This window comes from Ursus americanus, chromosome 10 (genome assembly GCF_024610735.1).
Source record: "Ursus americanus isolate L20-20 chromosome 10, mUrsAme1.1.p, whole genome shotgun sequence".
NCBI lineage: Eukaryota > Metazoa > Chordata > Mammalia > Carnivora > Ursidae > Ursus > Ursus americanus.
In genome coordinates, this window is record NC_142136.1 from 5223371 (window position 1) to 5243386 (window position 20016).

Below are 20016 nucleotides of genomic sequence, written 5' to 3' on the forward strand. Positions count from 1 at the left end.
TGGGAAGAGCCGGTAGTTCAGGCTGTCAGGAGCACTGGTCAAGGAGTCTGAAGAGACAGGAAAAGATATTTTAGATTGTATTATGTAGGTGGAGGCAAAGAGACACTATTAATAGCTATTATTATTAAGAGTAACCAAAATTTTCAAATTGCTTCTCTATGTTAGGCCCTAAGCCAAGCTTTTTACATACAAAATCTTATTTAATCCTTACAGCTATGCTCTCCTCCTTTATAAAGTTTCAAGCTTAAGGATAGTTTAATAAAATGTGTAGAAACTTTATTCTACCACTCTTGAGAAAATGTTGCTGTCAAGTAAAAAAAAAAAAAGCTACAGAATGGTTTATGTAGCTACTTAACATTATATATAATAGACCAAGAAACAAGATTGGAAAGATAGATATAAAGTGTGTTATTCTTTTCACCACTTTGAATGTTTCTAAAATATCCATTAATCAATTTAAGAATGAGAACAATATCTTATTGTAGAGGAAGGGGGAAGGGAGGACGAGGGAAAGAGATGAGATCTTTTGAGGAGGGAAGAAAAGAGAGTGCGAGCAAGACGGACATTCCTGGGAAGGCAGGCTGGAAGGGAGGTTGCAAACAGAACACCAAGAACAGAGAGGCTCTTCCCGCAAGGGTCCAGGCACAAGATAGGTATTCTGCAGTGGAACAGCAAATGGGAGGTTAAGAGCAATATTTGTAAAACGGATCCAAAGGAAATGGTCCCCCCGTTGGATGTTTCGGGGGCTTTGCCGTCGCTCCAAGGAGAGCAGAGACAGGGTGAGGTTGAGGAGAGCAAGGGATGAGGAGAGGGGTTTCCTAGAGCTCTGATGCTACGATCCGGGGTTTCACTGAGCACAACTAGTCACTGTTCCTTTATGTGTTGCCTCAGTTAATCACATTCCTGGTAAAGAGAAAGGGTGGTTGTGCAACCTTGGTCCCCACATTGATCGAGAACCTCCGGTTCTGCTGTTGGGCCTCATGAAGCTTTATTGTGTGGTCCTGACGCGGAAACCCCCGGCTCTGCGGTCGAGGAGTAGAGGGGAGCGCAGTGGGGAGCCTAGAAGCACGGGTCTGAGAGCACCCTTGACTCTCTGCACCCAGACTGTCTCCCCGGCCTCCCCATCACAAAATGCCTAACTGCTGGCGAGAGGCTGTGGCTCGGGACAGGACCAGCTCCGGCCGCAGCTCCGCCTTCGTTTTAACCTCGCCCTGTCTTCATCCCCCAGGGCTCTACGAAACCTTTCTAACCACCGATGACCCCGAGTGCTGTGATGTCAGGAGAGAAGAGCGCCCGAGCAAGCCCTCCGGAGGGACGCTGGGGACCAGCAGCCCCTGTCCCAGGACGTCCCTCACGGTGTCCGCAGCAGCCAGACTGGGCAACGGCAGACTCAAACTGTGCGTGCTCGTGCTCATTCTCCTGCACACAGTGCTCACGGCCTCCGCGGCGCACAACGGCACGGCGCTGGGCTGGGGGGGCCTCCACGCCCTGGAAGAGAGCTCGCCGCGCGACGAGTAGCCCGGGAGGGGCCCCCGGCGCCATGGGACACACGGGGTGCTGTGACCCTCCTGCCGCTGCCCGCCCGCGAGGCCTTTGGAGTAGAACCGAAGAAGATGGGCCTGGATCCAAACGAGGACACAAACACAGCTTTTTATTGACTAAAAGGCTGTAAAGTGACTTAAATTTCTCACACCATTTTATACACTGTGTTTTAATGTTTGGAGGTTTTATTTGCTTTCCTTTGGTTTGGGTTTCTTTGTTTGTTTAATTTTTTGCACTTGTTAATACAGGATTTATTTTTGGGGATGGTTTCTCAGAGGTAAACTAAGTCTTCACTGTCTCTTTCTCTCTCTCTATATATATATTTCTAGTCATTGTGTGTGTTCATCAGGTAGTTCTGTCTCTCTGTCCTGTCAGTTTCTATTAGAGGAATGATCGCTATGACCTCACGGTATAGCAAAATACAACAACAACAAAAAAAATCATAAAAGACAAAAAAAGACAAAAAAAAGAAAACAACAGAAAATACAAATAAAAAAACCCCCCGAACTCTTCGCTCCTGCCTCCCGAACCGACTGCCCTCCCCGGCCTCTCCGGCCTCCCCACCGTCCTTGGCCTCCCCGCCTCCCCGCCTCCCCGCCCCCAGCAGACAACATGGCTTGCTTCTGTCTGTCTGTGCAGCCGCAGTGCGGGCGCACACGCTCCCGGGCTCCGGGCCGCCGCGGCCACCCCGCCGGGAGCAGAACAAGAGTGCTCTCCATGGTAGGCGGAATCAGACAGTTAACACATTTTTTTATGTTGACAACAAAATAAAAGCAAAGAAAACCACCATGAACTACGTTGCTCCAGCTCCCCTTCCCCGAGGCCCCGAGGCCCGTCCCTCCTCGCCGGTTGTCAGGTGGCTGGGGGCCACCCCGAGTCAGGATGGGGGCACATTTCGGCGCTTGTGGGCCCTCGAATGGCAACAAAGGGACTGAGGACACAAATCTGGGTTTCTTTCTCCTCCCGTGTGGTCGTGGAGGAGACCGTAGAGACACTCCAACACCTGCAGTATACAGAATATATACAGTTTTACCCCAGTCTCTCCCCAACCCATGATTTTAAATTATTCCGGGTATAAAGTGTATGCAATTCTGCATTATCACAAAAGAACTTGTTTAAAAAAAAAATAGGTTAGCCATTTTCATTCAAGTGCGAAAACTTTGTCACTTCGAACATGCTGTAGATAGTCGATGAGAAGAGGAGAAATCAGGTCGCTCTGTTTGTATTTTTTCTTTTTGTGGGAACATTTCACCTGCTGAGTGTATATGAATTTGCTTTCTAAAAAAAGGCTTTTATGAGTTTACAGTAGAATCAGTGGAAGGAAGAGTTCATAAGGGCTGTTTTTAAAAAAACCAACAAACAAAACAAATAATTAAAAAAAAAAAAACACTTTACATTCCTTCCTATACTCTAACTACATTGGGGAAGTGCACTTCAGATGTGTTTGCTGTGTAGCTGGGAGATGAAGGAAAACCATAGAAAAGGTCCTCGTAGCGAACAAAATTTAGTTATTAACTTTATAGCTATGAAATTCCCCCTGGCATTGGTTTTTGTTCAAACAAACTTTAATCTCTGCATCATACTTAACCCTGCGACATGCGTACAGTATGCATATTTTGTTTTGAATAAAAAAAATGTTTTGTTCCAGTCTGTTAAGAATATTCAAAAAATAATAAAGGTATTGCTTAATAAAATTGCTAGAATTGTTTAGCAGTACATGCACAAATATTTTACTAGATTCTTCATTTTAATAGTGTTTTGTTGAGACTGAAAATCCTAAAATGGTCTGCTCAAATACAAAACGAAAAAAAAAAAACACCAAAAATGCAAAATTCTCCAGTTTTTGTTCTTTTAAAAATTGTTTTTTCATGCAAATGTCAACACACATTCACAAGTGCACGCACACACACACACACACACACACACACATATAACAGGCACAGTATTTTTAATTTACAGAAATGCAGTGCTATTTCTGGGGCCACAAGTGGGTGGGAAGAGGCTCGGGGGCTTTGAGTTGCAGCAAGTGTTAAACACTGGGAGAAATGAGTGTGTTTAAAGCTCCCTCTCGGTGGGCCACAGATTTCGGTAGATTTCGGTGGATTTAGGGGGTGACAGAAGTAGGGGAGTGGTGGGTGGAGGTTGAAGGGTTTCTGACTCCTAACAAAGGATTTAAGGTGAGCTCTGTTTCAACTGACCTCTTAAAGGCTTTAAAATATATAGCCAGGAAAAAAGTCTGTTCTGACCTTCTGACCTTGCCCTACCTCTGTCTGCCGGGCAAAGGCCACGCCACGGGCCATTTCTTCAGTGTTCCTCATGCTTTTGTTTGTGCCGTGGGAATTTCCATTCTTTGGGGAAATGAGAAATCAACACAGATGCAAATTCCACCCACTCTCATGACAAAAAGTTACTATTTCTAGACACTGGGCAAAATGATTAAATAAAATAGTATCCCATAACAAACAGGGTTTCATTTTCTCTTAATATCTTTTGCAACTGGTTAAAATTCTTTTCAAATATAGAGGGACTGGAAGATTCCACTGGGCCATGTTTTAGCTTTAGTTTGGGGAGAATGTCAGCCGAAAGAGGGAGACAAAAAGCCACCACTACTTTTATCTGACAGGTAAGTCCTCCAGAAGACAATTTCAAGAATTAGGAGAAACAGCACAGTATGTAATTGTACTATGAAACTATAATTTGGGTGAGGAAGAGCTGGCAAGTAGAGAAGGGGAACAGATTATTTCCCATACGTCAACCAGCATTGGAATAGTCTCTTATTCTGGTAGGATTCTTTTCTTGCCATATACGTTTATTCTTATTACGTGAGAATGACCTCAGTGCCTAGTAATTATTACTGTAAATGTATAAGCACTTCCCTATGACATTTCCACCGACACAGAACTAAAGCAGGTTTTCCTGGGTTCAGCCAAAGAATCCAAACAGGCAATGACTCCTAGACAGAGTCAAGAAACAGCCACGGAAAATGCAAATCTCACTACACCCGAGGATCGATTAAAGTAGTTTTTCTACTTGATCAACATACACATGTTAATTCTGATACAAAAAAATATCAGACCCTTTGAGATCATCATCCCGTTCCATTCTTCTCATGGTGGCTATCCATTGCATAGTAGGTAAGGAATTGCGATATTGAAACAATTATTTCTGAAAGCAAACTGAAAAATCAAGAAAATGTATTTCATCCACAAATGTATAGAACAGGTTTCCCCATGTTTATGACTGTCTTTTTTTTTTTTTTTTTTTTTTTTTTTTGCAATGGAGAAATTCCAGCTTGTGGAAGATTTTGATTCAGCAAAACCAAATGTCAAGCAACATAGTGGGGTTGGATGCCATTCCTTACAGCATTTGGCATTCGGTGGAACTTTCTACTGACTGTTCTTTCATTAAAAAGATAGCGTTGTTCCCCCGGCCTACAATATAGCGAGTGACAGTTGCTCATTTAAGGGGCATCATTAGGGACAAGGGAATGTAGTTCTTCGCCAACGATTTGGTGCCAGTAAGTGCTAGCACCTGTAGTTATTAAAATAAAAGAAGGCAGGCAGCAAGGAAAGAAAGGAAGCAGGATAGAAAGAAAAGAAGACAGAGAGAGGGAGAGGAAGGAAGGAAGGAAGGAAGGAAGGAAGGAAGGAAGGAAGGAAAATAAAAATGGATTTTTCTATGAATTAATAAGAACATCATTTTTCCAGGACCAACAAATAGATAAAAGATGTGGTTGGCTGTCAGATCCCGGTGCCCGAGGGATGGCATTTGATACCTGACGACATTACAGCGCTGATCGGTCTGACACACCATTTGTGCTCTCTCTACGTACCAACTAAATTTGCTACCGGAAGCATTGAGTCAGAGACACGAAGGGTACATCTTGTTTTTACTAGAATCGCAGACAGGAATCTGATCATTTGCACGTGCAAATTTACAAACAGGGAGAAGGCTAGGCCGCTCCGGCCTGCCTCCCTGGTGATGTGCGGGTGTGTGAACACACGTGTGTCACTTACAAGCAAAACTTGAACCACAGAAGCATTCAGTCCCTGACAACACACACATAACATTATAATGAATGATTCCTATTTTTTTGCTGAAGTTTGAGCAGGGGGCTCGTGTAAAGACTGTACCTACCTTGATGTGGAAACAGACTCTCGGACTGTCTCCGTTAACAAAGGAACAAGTTTTCAGAATCTTCTCTATCTTCAAGCATTAATGATGTTTAGGAAAAACTGAATATGGCATGCAGATATTGAGCGTTGGTCAGTAAACGGGAGGAAGGGGAAAAAATCTGAGCGGAGCATAAAGCAGGGTCTCCACAACATTGATGAGAATTTTCAAACTGCTTCAGAGCCTGGAAGTTCTCCGAACGATGATAAAAGAGAAATAATCCTCTTGGCCTTGGAATAAAGCTTAAGGCATGAAACCAAATATGAAAGATGTTCTGACATACTTCAGGGCTGTGTTTACCTGACATGAAACATCCAGAGTAAAGTTAGAAATCATCAATCGCCTGCTGTCATCCGAGGCCACGCAGGGGGGTCGCAGAAAGCTGGAGCTCCCGCGGCCTCCGAGGGTTAGTTCCAAACACCGGCTCGGGGCCCAGGGAGAAGCTGAGGTCTCACGCACACTTTGAGCGTAGGATTCATTTTCTCCAAATTCTCAGATAATTATGAAATTCCAAAGTTTTAAACTTAAAAAGTTAAAAATTATATATATATATAGAGAGAGAGAGAGAGAGCTGTCCGCTATCGTAAGCCACATCTGTCCACTATCGTAAGCCACATCTGTCCACATTTCATTTTGCTGTACCCCGAGCTGCTTCTCCCATCAACGCGGTGAAGTAAAGAAGGGGGTCCACGGGGACATCTTGATGAAATCCCTAGCTAAGAATGATAGCATTGTGTGCTTTTAAGATTTTTTTTTTTACCCTAAAAAAGAGGCACAGGATCTCAGGGACAAAGCCGTGGTTACGGTACCTGCCAGCATATGGCACAAGAGGCCAAGGATGTATTTGAACAACGTGAGATCACACCAGGTGAAAATACCTCATGGACCCCTGGGGGCTTACATGAGATAAATGATATAAGTGTGCCCAGACCCCAAACGGGGTCCTCGGTGACAGCCGTGGTGATTACTCGTTCATGAAGGGAAACAGCTCCTACAAGGGTTTCAAGGTCACTGGACTATACTGGTTTTTCTCTTAATAGCATATTTTTGGAAACACTTCACATCTTTTTTTTAAAGATTTTATTTATTTATTTGACCGACACACAGAGAGAGCACAAGCAGGCAGAGGGAGAGGCAGACTCCCCGCTGAGCAGGGAGTCCCACCCAGGACTCGAACCCAGGACTCTGAGATCATGACCTGAGCAGAAGGCCGATGCTTAACCGACTGAGCCACCCAGGCGTCCCAATACTTTACATCTTTAATCTAGCAAACTAACCATGGATGACTTTCCAAGAGGTTTTTTTTTAATTATGTAAGTTAAAAATTAAAGTGAGTGCTAATGACTTTTAATGTAAACAACTTTTGTTTCTTTATGTCTCCCACTGCCCCCCAAAACCCCATAATCATGATGAATAGTAAAAGAAATCTGTAAGATTTGAAAGGTGACCCCATATGTAAGTGTGAATTGGCCTATGATGGTCCTGGAAAGAATGACGAGGCCTCAAAGTGTTTTTGAACTGCTCGTGCTTTTTTTTTTTTTAAGTACACATCTTTGACACCTCTGGATTCCATAAACAAAAACACTACCGTAAATTAAAATTTATTCTGCATGAATATGTATCTAAACTGAATTGACATCGCTCTGTCTCAAAATAATACTATAATCCCCATGGAAAGAAATCACAGTGAAAAAAAATTAGGAAGCCTGAGAAGTTTTTGATAGAGTCTAAGAAAACGGATTTGTCTAAGAGTCCATGCTCTAAGAAAATGGAGCAGTGCTCTTGAGTGACCTTTCTCATTTCACTAATTCTAGTCTCTCTGGCCCTCCTACCACCTCTCTCCCATCTAGTAGATATTTTAATGTATTTGCATATGTTCAACCTACTCGCTATGTCTGACAACAACTCACATCTTGAAGTGTTTTCCATTTACAACTGTCGTGGAAAGCCAGACTCTGGACATCCATCTATGGCTGCTAGCAGGTGTGGAAACGGTGACAGTTTCTCAGCAAACGCCCAGCTCCCGCTACGCCGGCTGCCTCGCGCTGCCAGCTGTCTGAGCGCTGGCTCGCTAGAAGGGCATTTGTTTTGAAAAGCAAATTTCAACATCTGTCCATTTCTCATTGACTGAGCTGCCTGACAGGAGGTGAACATCCAAGCAAAAGTTAAAGTTCTTTGTGGACGTTAGGAAAAGTCTGAAATGAAGACTACATCCCTGTTACTTTTTCTCTGTACTTTTCTTCCTTTTACTCTGTATAATTTTTTTTTAAAGATTTTATTTATTTATTTGACAGAGACAGCCAGCGAGAGAGGGAACACAGCAGGGGGAGTGGGAGAGGAAGAAGCAGGCTCCCAGCGGAGGAGCCCGATGTGGGACTCGATCCCTCAACGCCAGGATCACGCCCTGAGCCGAAGGCAGACGCTTTAACGACTGCGCTACCCAGGCGCCCCTACTCTGTATAATTTTTATTTCCCTATCATGATAAGCATCTGAATGTTTGCGCTGGAACTTAATGGGCTGTATTTCCATTTTTCATAGATTTATTGATGATCTATGATTTATTAAAAATAGGGACTGCTCTACAAACACACCCCTCTAGATGATTTTAATTTTTTTCTAAGTTCATTCAAATACACTTTTAAATGAATAGAGACATAGAAAGAAGTACTAATACCAGCCAATTCTGAAGGGCTAAGAATGATGTAAAAACAAGCAAATTTCACTAAGCTGTTACGTAATACGCTAGCAGGTGGAGGAATGCTTTATTTCTTAAATTGCAAATTCTAAAATCATTAAAATATTAAATATAAACATACTGAAAAGATATTTTTTGAAAAGTTACAGAAGTCACCGGTAAGGTTTGTTTATGCCTTGTTTCTTCGGTCGGCGAGATTGCTCATTTGCTTTTCCTCTCACCGCCGTTGGGTTGCTGACCCAAGTGCGTCCTCTCAAAATAGAACCGGCAAAATTTCTCTGTGTAAATATGTTATTAAGCTTGATTGTTGATTGAGACTTAAAAAATTATCTAGTTAAATATGAAAGTTTCAGTTTCAGTGCTTTATTTAGCTTCCTTCTTTTGTGTCTTTTTTTTTTTTTTTTTAATGCTTGGCTATCTCCTATATGTGGTTTGAGAAAATGGAGCAGCACAGCTAAGGTAATCATTTCTGCTGACGTCGATCCGGGGAGAAGACGCGGGAACCACACCTATGGATTGAAGGTGACCTAAACGCTTGGTCAGTCCAGCTACAGTTTTTCTCCCAAGCTCAACAGCCACCGACGGGATGTCTCCGGATGAGCCGGGTGCTCATGTGGCCACGTAACCAGGGCTCCCGCTGAGGCACCTGGCAACAATGTCAGTACATTGCAACACCAGAAATAATAGGTCTATCTAGTCTTTCCTTCCCCTTCATTTGAAGGGCACACAGACGTTATCAGTAAATGAAATCTAACAGCAACAAAATTTGCTTCTAAGCCTTGAAACAATGATTCCATTTTGATGAAAACCTTGGTAAAACGCTTGCTACATCCCCAAGCAAAAGTCGAGTTGAGCCAAAGCATTTTATTTAATGTGATTTTCTTTTTTTTCTGAAATGCAATACAGCGAAATAGAGTTTTGGATACACAAAACACACCCCAATGAGTAGGTAATCACATAGATTTCAAATGTGCTCAGGTATTTTTGTCATAATTAGAGTCCAAAATATGGTACTTTTCTTTTTATTGCAATTTTCCTTTCCCCTTAAAACAGTGTAACTTTCAATTTAATTTATGTGTTTTTTCAGAAGCTGTCTTTCTATAGCTTTCTGGATCTCTTCAAATTTCATACGGAACCTTGCAGAGTCAAATTTATGTTCAGTAAGAGGCTTGAAATTAAAATCTCTACTCATTTGCTAGGCCCGATATGTGTCACACAAAGTACTCATGTTGTTACAAGTTGATAGAAGTAGATTTAATTGCCTGCTTTGATTCTGACCTCTTTCCCCTTTTCCTTCTCCTGCCCAATCTCTACTTCTCTCTTCTGTCTCCCTCTCTGCCTCTCTGTCTCTCTCTCAACTGCAGGATCTTGAAATGAGGGGCTCCCACGTGGCTCAGTCGGCTAAGCATCTGCCTTCAGCTCAGGTCATGATCCCAGGGTCCTGGGATCGAGTCCTGCATCAGGTTCCCTGCTCAGCGAGGAGCTTGCTTCTTCCTCTCCCTCTTCCTCTGCCCCCTGCTTGTGCTTTCCCTCTCTCTCTCTCTGACAAATAAATAAATAAAGTCTTTTAAAAAAATAGGAGTAATCCATCTCAAATTTTATAACCCCATGCAATGACAAATAACAGCACAATCCTGCAGAATATTTATTTAATATATCAAATCAGCATGCGATTTCATTCAAAGAAACAGATAAACACCAGATTTCTTGCTTCTTTTCCCTATGAACTTGGCCAATCAATTAATCTGTTTCTGCCTCAAGCTTTTCTCAAAGGTATGTGTAAAGCGAAAATTTATGTTTCACTCCATTAGAGGAGAAACAATGAAGCTCGGGCACAATATTATTTGTACCCCTGTCAAAAAGCCACACTCAGCACTCAGCATCTGAGAAGGCAGCCCCGCATCCCCCAGACAGCACGCGCCCCTGGTGACTACGCTTTTTGACCGCAGAAGATTGGGGACCCGTCTTGAAGCAACAATCAATCTCACAGCAGAACAAGATATGGGGGAAGAGAGTACATGTCTTCTTTAAATCATATGATGAACACCAATAAAATTTCTGGGCAATAAAAATATGTCTTCAGGTATTCAAAGAGAGCATTATAGAAATTTCTTCTGTTTTATTAAAGTTTCCAGAAAGGGGGAAAAGCCCCTGGGGGTTCAAATCAATACCTAATGGCTTTCATTTTGAGAAGAGTAGATATATCTTACATTTCCATTTATTAGTTTATTTAAAACAGACATACAAACTGCCCACATTCATGACTTTCGATCATTTATTGGAAAAAAACTTTGTGGGAAGCCTCCAGTCACTGGGATCAAGCTAGGCTTTGGAGAAACTGATGCAAAAGAAGTGATTTGGGTTACGTCTGGGAGTTCTGGGCCAGTGAGGAAGAAGGACATATGATGGGGCAGAGAGTAACTCGAGAGAGTGGGCAAACTTAGAGTACTCTGGGACCTTTTAACTCTGACGGGCAGAAGTTAAAGTTTCACAGCTCAGGTGACATCTTCATAGTCAAAGAGGAGGTTAACAAGGGAAGGACAGAGTGTGTGGTCCCGTGCAGAAGACCGAAGCTGGAGGGACCGCGGTGTGGCGTGCACAGAGGAGGCCGCTCTTGTAGCCCAGCTTAGAAGTTTGGATTTGACCCTCAGAGTAAGAAAAAAAAAAACATTAGAGAATATTTTTAAAATTATACTGCATAAGGAACTTCATGCATTTAAAATTTTTCCCTCGGCAGGAGGACAGAGCCTAGATCGAGGGAAGTAAGGCGGTAAGAGACTGTGACATTGGTGGGAAATAATGTGAGCCTGGCAAATGCAGCAGCGAATGAGGCCAAGACGAGGGATGGATCTGAGAAATAGGATGATGTAGAGTTAGTGAGGCTTGATGAGTTTCTGAATATGGGTGAAAAAGATAAGTGAAATGCCAAAAAAAAAAAAAAAATGACATGCATGAAAAGGAATCTCAGTTTTGCAGTGTGGCCATTCATCAATAAAGCATGCAGGAAGAAGAGTAGGTTTGGGACCGTGGGCCACCCGTGCACATTGAGAAATGCAGGCGTCCGCGAGACTGCTTCCCAGCGGCATAATACGAGCTGTTAGTGGGATAACACTACCTGCTCGACAAAGGACACAACAAAATTTCAACAGCTTAGCACAACAGAGTTCACATTTTGCTTCCTTGGACACCCGGTGGAATGCCTCTCCCGTGGCCACTTCCAATGCCCAGGCTTCTTGACTTGACCTTCCACCAAACCCAAGGCTTCGTCTGGGCTTTTATCAATCCCAATGAAGGGGACAGTGTGGGAAAGAGGGATCCACTTCTAAACATGACAGTGATGAAAGCTTTGGAGGTAAGCTCTCTGGGGGAAATGAGTGATGGCAGACACTTTGGTTAGAAAGACAACACTGAAAGGAGACATAACTTTTTCTTTAAGCATCCGTCAAGGTCAGGCACTTTTCATAATTCATTTCTGGTTCTCAAAACAAACCTCACAAAAGGTGTTTTTCATCCTCAATTTTTGGAGGAGGTACAAGTCTCAGAGAGAGCATGGAAACAGGTCAAGGTCACACGAGTAGTGAACACCTGCGTTTGGACTTAGGTGTGATTTTTCTAATGCCAGGCCCTTCTGCTTCCCTCACAAAACGCTTAGTATAACCCTGATCTCCTTCATCTGGGAAGAGGCCAGAATAAATCAAACTAGTTAAAATTCAATTTTAACCTTAAGTAATAAAAACAAATTATATTTTTAAGTGTCAAAAATATGGGAGAAATGCAATGGAATTTTCTGGTGAAAGCATCCCCATTTTTCCATTCTTGCCTTTTGGTCTTCAAGCTTAGTGAATTTACAGAATGTTCTCTCCACAGATTTATACTTGTCAAATCTCTGGTCTTAGAATGAAGGCCCGGCTTCAGTATTGATTAAATATGATCATATCACATGGCTGTGGAATTCCAAAGAAAATTCTTTGACATGAGTTGAAATAGGCTACTGTAGTGTTCAGGTCAAAGGTCAAGATGAATAATAGACATTATCTTTAATTTTGACAACTTTACGACTTAGTGAAGGCTACAGGCATATGCCTTACGGAGAACAGGCAGACAGGCTTTTCACTTTATATCCTTAGTCTATTGTTGGCAAATGACCAAATTATCTTTGTACCCAATGATTTAGTGGTTGGGATTCATTCTTTCAAAACTGAGAGTGAAAATTACTGTTCTCCAGAAGGAAATATATTAAAAGAGAGAACATAAATGATATTACTAAGAACATATACGATTAAAGAGTGGCTCATTATAAACCCAGCGTTATACCCAGCTCAGTGACAACAATGATCATTTGTGGACAAGGCTGGAAACTCTTCATGAAGTCTACACATCTTGGTGTGCCCAGGAAAATTCCTATAATTCCATAAAAACCTATTTTTTAAGAAAACATTTAATTTTTCTAAGTGACTCTTTAATCTGTTTTCTACTTGATTTTCAGAATCCAAGATAGCACAAAATATAGATTTTCTTTAAAAAAAGATATATTCTGGATTTTATTGTTTTGTCCTTCTAACTTGTGAAATCTTTAAAGCCTGCCTCTCTGTTCCAAAATAACATATAATAAGCAGGTTTGGAAAGCACTAGGTTGTTGATTTTACTAATTGGTGAGAGGAGTATGCATGGTACTCACTTCCAGTTAGATATTAATGAGCACCATTGTCTATGTGAGCAAAATGGAGATTCTGGGTATAATAGACTATGCCGGTTTTAGCCTACTTTCTGATAAAAAGCCAAAATTAAGTATCTTCATAACATCTGCTAGGTTTTATGTGCAGAAAGTACAAGTTATTTACATTATTCAGTATGGTAATGGGACTATTATGAAAATCCCAAGCTTATTTGTGAGCCCACACACTGAATAAGAACTCACTAGAAATTAAAGAATCTATATATTGTTGTTCTTACAGGGAAGTTGTTCAACATAAATCTGGTTGAGGAACAATACATTTGAAAAAGTTAAACTAATAAACCTGTATTTAGATTAACTGGGATTATCTGTCAAAACTCAATTCCTAGATTAATATTAACATTTCTGCTCAGTGGAATATCTCTCTTTCAGTGTTCACTTAAGCCAGCAACTTTGTTAATGGTAATTTCATTATATATAGTGAGATTGAGAAAAAAATAATGGCAATGTATTTCAATATTACTTAGCATTGTCAAATTAATCATTTAAGGTAACCTCACCTACCTAGCACGTGAGTGACTAACAGAGAGCTAACATATCAGTTACTTCATATCATGAATATACAGGTACTTATCAGGTACATACCCAAAACAGATGCCAAAATCTCACTGGGCCACTGTCAAATATAACTATATAGTAAAAGTATCCTAAAACAATATAGACATATTACAATTATAATGAAAATGAAACATTGCCTGATATTTTAGATAGTAAAATCAAAATTGTAAATTTTTGTTACATGCTGAACATATGAACTAAAATTCTTATTTCTTCATCAAATAAAAAAGAGAAAGTCAGGTCACTTGTTCACTAATCCAAATATTCCAGTTTCCCCTAAATTTGTGGTATGATACTTCTAAACATAATAATTCAGTGGTGTTCTTAGCCAACTTTGCCATGTTAATTTAGCGTTTCTATTACTTTAATACAATTTATTTCTGATTACAGAAAACTTTATAGCCTTTTTTGTTACACTGAAACAATAACAACCTTGCAAAACAGTTGCAAGAACAGTTCAATCAAACTTTTCCCTCTTTTCCAAACCACTTGAGAATAAATTGCCAACCTCAAGAATCTTCTCTGATTATTTTAAGTGTGTTTCCTATGAATAAAAACATTCTTTGTCATAACTACAATACAATCTTCAAAATCAGAAGGCTAATATTGAAACTTTCTATGATCTGGGATCCTATTCAAAATTTCTAAGCCTTGAAACCTGTTCAAAATTTCACCTATTGTCCCAAAAGTGACCAATAGGGTAAAATAACCCAATTTAGAATCACATGTTACATTGAGCCATCATGCCCTTTTGTCTCCTGTGTGAAACAGTTCCTTAGTATGTCTCATACTTTTATGACCTTGATTTTTGAGAGTTATCGGTCAGTTACTTTTTAGAAAGTCCCTTAATTTGGTTTTTTTTCTGATCATTTCACAGTATTATATTGAGGGAATGTCAGAAAGCTTTATCCTACCATATAAAACATGATTTCAACCTGTCTCATCAATGATGATCTTCACTTTGACTACATGATAAAAGTGGTTGCCAGCCCCATGACTGGGGACATCAGAGTAAAAGACCAACATAAATAGAAAAAACAAAATTAATTCAAATAAAGAGGAAAGTCATGAAAGCAACCAGAACAAAACAACAACTTTATAAATAGAGAACAACCAAGCAAAGAACTATCAGCACCTCATCAGAAATTATGGGACCAGAACATTTTTAAAATTCTGAAGGAAAAAAAAAGTGAACTGCCCATCAAGACTTCTATAACCAGTGAAAACAATCTTCAAGAATTAAGATGAAATGAAAACATTTTCAGCTAAAGTTAAACTAAGCGAATTTATAAAAACCAGACCTATCCCATAAAAATTGTTAAGAGAACTTTCTGAGACTGAGGAAAATGGTCTCAGCGGGAAATCGGGATTGTCAGGAATAAAGGAGGAGCACTGGAAAAGGTAAATATATGGGTAAATATTAAAAAATTAAAAATATTAAAAAATATTAAATATTAAAAAATTAATTTCTTTTAAAAAGTTACCATTGAAAACAAAAAGTATAGTATTGCATCAGGGGATTCATAATGTTATTAAGTGTAATATGTAAAACAACAATAACAGGACAGCCACTATGATGGTGAAGGGGAAATGGACCCACGCAGTTGCAAGATTTCTCAGTTTTATATAAATTGGTACAATGTTAATTTTAAGTATTGTGAAAAGATAAAGATGCGTATTGTAATCCCAAGAGCAATTACAAAAAAATAAATAAATAAACAAGTACAGAGAGACATAGCTAAGAAGACAACATAAATTTAAGTGAAATTCTGGAAGTATTCAAAGAATCCAAAAGAATACAGAAAGGGGAGAACAAAGGAACAAAACACAGAGGGACAAACAGAAAATAAATAGTAAAATATTAGACCCAAATCCAACTATATCATTAATTACATTAAGTGCTAGTGGAATAAATATTCCAATAAAAAGGCAGAGATTATCTGACAGAGTAAGTACCAACAAGACCCAACTACATGCTGTCTACAAAAGAGACACTTCAATTATAAAAACACAACCAGATTGAAAGCAAATAGATGTAAAAAAATATATGCTATGCAAACAGTAAGCTTAAGAAAGCTGAAACGGCTATATCAGTTAAAACAGACTTTGAAAATTCAGTATTACCAAAGTTAAAATGGGGGGTTTTATAATGAAATGGATATAATATAATGATGGGCATAATGATAATTCATAGCAATAATAAATGTGAATGTATCTAATGAGACATTCAAAATCGATGAAGCAAAAATTGACAGAATTACAGTGAGAAATTCTACAATTATAGTAGGAAACTCTAATACTTCTCCTTCAGCAATTGACAGAACTGAACAAAAAACAGCAAAGATATAAAGATCGTAGCACTAACAGGGAGGAAGGAAGATGGTGGAAGAGTAGCGGACCTTGCTAATAAACCTGTATTTAGATGATCTCCTGTACAATTTTATAACTTTCTAGCTATAAACATTGATCTATGTTGTTTCTTTGGCAAATAGTGGTACTAATTATGGACACAGTAAACATCAAGGTGTTGGCAGAGCCATGCTGCCTCTGAAACCTCTAGGGAAGAACCCTTCCTGCCTCTTCTAGCTTCTGGTAGCCCTAGGTGTTCCTTGGTTTGTGACAGCTTCGTTTCAATCTCTGCTTCTCTCTTTATATGGGCATCCTCCTTGCTTCTTTCTTTGGCTTCACATCCTCTTCTCTGTGTTTCTCCTCACTTGGAAAGACACCAGTCATATTGGATTAGGGTTCATCCTAATGATCTCATCTTAACTTGATTATATCTGCTGAGATCCAGTTGCCAAATAAGGTCATATTCACAGGTCCTGGGAGTTAGGACTTCAATGCATCTTTTGGAAGGATGTGATTCAACCCATAACAAATAATATTATTTGCCAGCAGGATCAATGCTGATCATTCTTAATAAGTGGATCAAGCACTTTGTGTTAATTTTTTAATAAAGGACTTTGAATTGGTAGCATTTTCCCTCTTGTTCTCCAGCGCATATCTGTGCATTGTCCGATTGGTCTCTAAGTCCTAGTCAATAGACTTAACTACAACTTTGTTGAATTCAGAAGGAGCACTTGTTCATGTGTAAGAACAATACCTACAAACTCGTTCTCATTAGCAATGTCATTTAATACTGATTTGATTAGTTAATTATTCAAATATTCAATATCAATGAGATTTTTGTCCACGGACTAACCATAATTCCTTCACACGTATTTGCTTCATCAAACTGGAATGTCTGTAGTGCCTGCCTGACTGGGTGGTCATTCTGGAATCTCAGTCCCTTGTTCTGACCATCATCTACAAATGAACTGATTTTCTGAGAATCATTACATAGGTCCTAATTCTTTCCTCCATGCTCAAGTTGAGTCTTAAAGTAAGTTTTTCTTCCTGGATATGCAGATTCTTGATTTTTTTCTTTACAAATTTATATTGCGGATCCATCCTGAGGCATTTTGCAATCACTGGGCTTAACCACACTTTTCGTAACAGAAGAAAGCATCTCTATGGTCCCACTTTACGAATGATGTCTCAGGTATTTCCAACCTCTGCACGACTGACATTCTGGGGTCAATAATTTTTTGCCTGGGGGCTGTCCTGGGCATCACAGGCTGTCTGTCTGCATCCTTGGTCTCTACCACTAGATGCCAGAAACACCCCCACTCCTGTTGTATTGTGACAATCAAAGCACCTTCAGACATTGCCAAGTAACCTGTGAGGAGAAACGTCATCCCTTTTTGAGAACCCCTGCCCTAGATTGAATGATGACTCCATTGAAGGGAACTGGATGGGCTCTCACTTGTACAGAAATGCCAAAAAAAATGTTGGAAATAATCTTATAGCTTTTAATGTCTTTATTTTTCCAAGAAAGAATCTTTAAAAATACATGCAGTAAGTATTGGCATTATTTATTTATTGATACTGGCAGGATAATATTGATATTACTGTTATTAATGACATGGCATTATTTATTTATTTTTAAATATTTTATTTATTTATTTAGAGAGCGCATGAGATGGGGAGGAGCAGAGGAAGAGGGAGAGACAGAATCTAAAGCCAACTCCCCACCGAGCACGGAACTCAACGCAAAGCTCCATCCCACAACGCGGACATCATGACCTGAGCAAAATCGAGTCAGACTCTTAACCAACTGAGCCACCCAGGCACCCCAACACGGCATTATTTATTGATAAATATTTTATTTGGAGTCATTTTGAAGGAGTTTTGTTCGGTGGTGTTTTGTGATTAAAATCCGAATTCTTCATTCTTTCACACCAGTTTGGAATTCAATTTAAGAAGCCATAGTTGTGCCCTTAACTAAAATCATTTGCTCAACGAGTACGAGTAAAATAAACAAGCACGGGGGGAGGGGAATGAACTTCACAACCATAGATGCTTCCAAATGCTTTTAAAAATTGTTTTGCTCTCTTTTATTTTCTTCCAGGTAAGAAAACTAATTTGGAAGGAATAAAATAATTGACCTAGTTGTGACAGCTCATTATTTATTGTTTTGTTTTTATACAACAAGCGTACAATTTTACTCCTTCATATATTGATGAAAAATCCGTCACAAAACTCTGAAATACTCAGGATCGATATGTCAGGCAATGGAAGTGGTGTCCATTTTCATTAACCAAGTAAGTCAATACTATGTTGAGTCATGGGGTGACAGTTTTCTACATAAATAATCAATCTTAGCAACCCAAACCTAAGAGAATCTTACCTAATAGTACAGGTCATTTACAAGGACTACACCCTGAAATTCATATTTGTATTCATAAATATTTGTGATCATAAATATTTGACCACCCTTGAAGCTCATGTCTTCTGAGTTACATAAATAATTAAGTTAGGTAATAAAGCATTATTTTAAAAAAGGAAGTTGTAGTCCTAATAAACACAAGTAGGAATTGCTGCTAGCAGTCTCAAACAACAAACAGAAAACAATACCAAAGCCGAAGCATTACCAGAGCAATTTACAATTAAAAAAAAGAAGAAGAAGAAGAATTTCAGGGATGAATAAGTGAAGGGGATTAAGAGGTACAGTCTAGATAAGACACAAGGATAGGGTATAGCACAGGGAATGTAGTAAATAATAGCATAACTAGACTTATCATAGTGATCATTTCATTATTTATATAAATATTAAATCACCATGTTGTTCACCTGAAACTGATACAATGTTGTATGTCAATTATACTTCAATAAAAAATAATGTCAGGGAAGTGGAATACAAAAAGAAAAAACTGTAAAGCTATTATGAAATCATAAAGACTTGTGAATCTGGAGCTGGACTAAAACATCAACAAAATTGTAAAAGGTCGAAAGCAAACAACGTGCTCAAGCTATCGTGTGCATTGTCTCCGTGATATAAAAAATACTTCGCCTAATCTATAAGGTCATAAATGCTGGAAATTGAGGTTTTGGTTCTTAATGAAAATTAATGTTTTTCTAAAGATTAATTTTAGATAATAAGATTATGGTAATCTTTTGAACAAGTGCTTATAATTGACTGACTCTCCATAGAAAGGACATAAGACGACCTTACTATGCTCTGTGGTGTAAAGTGTGCCTGGAATCTTCTTAACAAGGGTAGCGCCTTAGCTCCTATGCCACCACTCCAATACTGGGGACAGTCTCACAACCAGGGTTGTGCAGCAGGCCTGGGGTCAGACTATTGCCTGATATAATCTAGAAATAAACATATTGGCGCTTTCAGAGTTCATCAAAATATAGTTTTGAATTTTTCATCTTAGTTTACTGAGAGGAGAAATTCACAGCATCGGGTACAGAATTTATTCCATCCAAGATAATATAAAGGACCATCGGTGACCTAGATTCCAACACTGAACTATTTAAGAGCAAGTGCCTTAATAAAGGAGTTTCCCCCACATTTCAGGAAAATATTCATACAAGGAAGGTATTTTCTCGTATGAGGAGCAGAGGGGAGACTGGGACCTGAACTGATTGTTGGCTGAGGAGGGGCAGAGGGCCATGCAGGACCCTGGACTTCAGTGATCCTTCCTCCCTCCAGGGAAAAGGGCCCACGGGCTGTCTGAGTGTGTCTGTCCCTTGGCCCCTGTGGAAATGAGGGGAACTCAACATCTGGGTGGAGAAAGAGCAAAGCTATATGGGAACAGAAATAGCATGTTTCTGGAGTCTTAACAGGAAACTTCTCGTTTCCATTCTGCCACACTACAGGCCCCAAGAGCAGAAAATGCTATCCTTTCCATCACACTGAAATGCCAGGCCATAAGATGCTGAGGCAGCTCGCTTCTGCCCATAACGTACCGGAGAATTGTGGGT

General features: G+C 39.8%; 1 non-coding gene across 1 annotated transcript in view; it reads left to right on the forward strand.

The window, feature by feature from the left end:
* LOC123776727 (uncharacterized) overlaps positions 1–3189 on the forward strand; it is a 34469-nt gene extending 31280 nt beyond the window's left edge. The window contains exon 2 of the transcript XR_015725887.1: positions 1229–3189. This is a non-coding gene — a transcript (uncharacterized LOC123776727). The remainder of the gene's footprint in view (positions 1–1228) is intronic.
* Positions 3190–20016: the final 16827 nt, after the last annotated feature.